The following is a 3998-nucleotide window of genomic DNA, read 5'->3' as shown; positions in this document are numbered from 1 at the left end:
ACAAAAGGAAGCTGATGTCAGCTACCTCGTAAAAGAGCCAATAAGCAAGCGTGCCGACCGTTGCGTAAAGGAAGGTACGAGAAAAGACAGAACAAACGGAAAATAAAACTCAGACGGAAACAGACAAGTCGCACATGCTCACTATTACACACATGCATAGGGATGGAGAAGGATGATGGCGGTGGATAAGAGAAATACGCTAGGCCTATCACTTACGCGTCAACATCCTCTCGTGACCACCGCGTTTTCATCCCATCCACGGCCGCATGTTTCTGCTGCTGCGAACAAACATCATTACTAGCAGAGAGGGAACGACATCTACAAAAAATGGATAAGCGAGATGGAAAAAGGAAAGCGCAGCAAGCAGCGAAGAGGCAGACAATGAAAAAAAACGTGGAGGGAGGGTCAAGCGGCAACAGAAACGAAAATACGCGCTTCGGTGGAGCAGGTGTCCCATGTCGTGGAAGTCGAGAGAGAGGAAAACACACAAAAACATATACCAGGGAGTGGGGTTGTGGTGGTGAGGGGGTGTGGAGGCTTTCACCGGTACGCGCTCATGACCTAAGGGTGCATAGGAGTCGGAAGGCAATCATCCACACATCACTGTCTCTCTCTCTTTCACGCTCACATACCACCACATTCGTTCTTCACCGTGAAGGGGGATGGGGGAGCGAGAACCAGACGACACACATACATACACTCAGGCTTACACAAAAGGGTTTGATCGAGAGAACAGCACAGATACAGAGGCATACACAGTGAAAAGGTCTACAGCACAAGAGGAGAGCAGCTAAGGAGAAGCGAAAAAAAGAGAGAGCAACGTACTCGCGCTCTCTGTTGTTTGATATATATATATATATACATACATATATATTCTGCTTGTGCTTACCTTTGTCGAAACGGGGCCTGTTCCTTTTTTTTCCTTTTGCACGTCGTTCCGAGTAGGCTGCAGCTCATTTTCTCGCAGGTACGCTAAGGTTGAGCTCCACTTGTTAACGATGAATGCATCAAAGTTTTTTTTCTCCCCCTCTTTTCGTTCTCTTCGTGATTTGTGTGCATGTGCGTGCATGTGTGTGTGCGTGTGTGCGTGGTAAACTCCAATGCCACGAAAGTCAACGAGGGAGATATATTGGGAGAGAAAGCTAATGCAGAGACTAAGTGATATACAGTATAGATACATGCATCATGTATATATATATGTATGTGTTGTAGGGACAGAAAAAAAAAAGAAGGCGTCAATACCACGTGCGCACATATGTTTACATATTTAAACATTTCGACGTGTGCAGAAAAACAATGACGAAAGTAGAAAGATATGTCGAAGCAACAGAAAAGTAAGGAGAAATGGAAGTGGAATATACACACACACACAGATATACATATACACATATATATACATGTAGACACACACACATAGACATATATGTATATATATATATACATACGTATCCGATATACACAAACGAATATAAAGAAGCACACATAAAGGCAAAAAAAGACAATCTGCAATGGACCCAACAGACAGAAAGACAGACAGCATGTGTGTGTGTGTGTGTGATAGGGCAACGCTGGTGCCGTTTCCCCCCTTCTTTGTCGTCTCATGTTCTTTTTTTATAGGAACATCCGCGCCAGTCACAGCAGGGAAACACTCCAAGATGATAAACGAAAAACAACAACAACATCAGCGTGAGCGTTGCTCTTGCGCGCGCACACGCACACGCACACGCACACGCACACACACACACATGCTAACAAAAATCGTAGCGCATGTGCGCCTTTTTCTTTCCTTTTGACTGATTCTTTCGATACAGGATCAGAAAACGGAAAAAGAAACCGGTAAGCACATAGATGCACGTAGAGAAGCAAGAGAGAAGTGTCAACAGGGACAACAGTGCCAAGTAAGTTGAGGAAAACACCAGAGAGAGACACGAGCGATTGCAGTGCGAACGTTCCTTCCCTTGACACGGAGTTGCTTCGCTTATCCACTGCGTGTGCGTGTAATTTTCTGTTGCTTCTTCGTGCCTACCGCCGTCTTTTACAAGTGCTACCAGAATACGTGTGAGAAGGGATATGTGTTTTCGTTAGTGAGGAGTAGGCCCTCGCGGGCGACCGCCAGAGCACTCCCATCCCGATGTCGATGTTCCCAGATACAACGTGGCTCAAAGAAAGCAGCGGAACCGACGGCACAAAAACAAAACAGGAAACGAGAAAAGTGAGACGGCGTGGTGAAAGGCGGGGATGAGAGGAGGTGTGTGTATGTGGACGTGATGTAGAAGAGACGCAGCGGTGGACTAGCGATTCCATCACCGTGATAAGACCCCTCCTCCCCCAACCCTTCCTTCTTCATCGGTCTGCGACACTGGTGCAACGTGTAGCGAGCTTGGGGAAAAAAAAACGGTTGCCCACTTACACACACACATATGTATATATACATACATATTTATAGAAAGACACACACACACATATATATATATATATTCTCTCAATGTCCTACGAGTGCTGTTGCTTGGAGGCATTTGTATGCCATTTCCCTTTCTTTGTTCATTTTTTTTTCCTTCTGATACGTTCTTTCGTGTAACTTGTGCTCTCTTCCGTTCTTTTTGTTTCTCGCACATGTATCTTGTTCAGCTGTCCTTGTTGGGTGCGTGAGCGACCACTCCCACTGTTGTACGATACACAAGAACATACACACACACAGGGTTCGCGTACTCTACCCGACAGCGCGCCTTTTGTTCATCTGTTGTCCGTTAACCCTCCCCTCTTTTTTTCTGTTTGCACCGCTACCTGCTCACGGCAACGCCAAACGAGGGGAGGAGGAAGGGGAGAGGGGCATACGCCCCGGAATTGTGAAGGGAGGGGGAGGGGGGAGAAGGAAAGGAGGAAGAGTCGGGCTTTTGAGGAAGAGACAGCATCAACATGCTGTACACACAAAGCAGACGCGGTACCGTATATAACTAACTATTCAGGAGTGGGGCAGGTCCATGGAGAAAACAAAAAAAAACGAAGAAAAAAATCAACAACGACAATAATCGTGCATGACAACAAGGTAATAAAGAAAAGGACAGGGAAGAGACACCACGAAAAAGACCGAATGCACACACGCACACATAAGGTAAGTGAAAAGCACAAGAAAGAAACAGAAGGACTATAGCATGTGAGAAGAGGGTGGGAGAGGGTGGGGTGTGGGTGGGGGAAATGGAAATACATGGATACCAAATTGCAAGGTGCACGCAGCACTGAAAGAATGACAGGGTGGGGGAAGAACAAAGTGCGAGCGAGCGAAACACAGTGAGGGAGAGGGAGAGAGAGAAGGCGCGGCTTATATTTTTGCCAGTTTCTTGCGTTCTCCTGACATCGTTATCTTTTTTTTAGAAATTCTTCCCCTCCTCCCTATTTGTGTCTACGCGCTGAGGCGGTTAAGGAGTGAGCAAGAAGACAGAACGGGAAGAAGATGTGTAGATTCGCAGTTGGCTAAAACATGCCCGACTTCGCCTCCCTTCGCTCCTTTTGTGTGCTCAAGAACGATAGCGTGTGTATAGGCACATGGGCTGTTTACGTGCGTTTTGGTTGATGTGTGTGTGTGTGCGCTTACGTGCATGTTATTCGACATAGCTGCGCGTAAGCTTGCCACAGCAGAAGGGTACCGGTGCGTCGGCTTGAGCCATCCGCGAACGCAGCCTTCATGCACAGATTCGCCGATATACAAAGATGGGAAACAAAACGAGTCAGCATGTACATGCGCATGACACGCCTACAGAGAAGGGCGCCTGTCTATCACACACATCACCTCACACCCTCCAACCTGGAGAGAGGGGAAAGGAAATGAGCGCGGCATATGTAAAAACAACAACAAAACGAAAGGACGCGCCAACCACGCGAAACACGGTTTTCCCTTCTCCCTTCTTACGAGTTATAATCACGCGCGCGCACTGACGCCCGGGGAGGGGGAACACACAGACACAAGCAACACACAAAGAAAACAAAACATAAAAGGAGGA

This window comes from Leishmania mexicana, chromosome 32 (genome assembly GCF_000234665.1).
Source record: "Leishmania mexicana MHOM/GT/2001/U1103 complete genome, chromosome 32".
Taxonomy (NCBI): Eukaryota; Euglenozoa; class Kinetoplastea; order Trypanosomatida; family Trypanosomatidae; genus Leishmania; species Leishmania mexicana.
Note: the sequence above shows the minus strand (reverse complement) of the source record.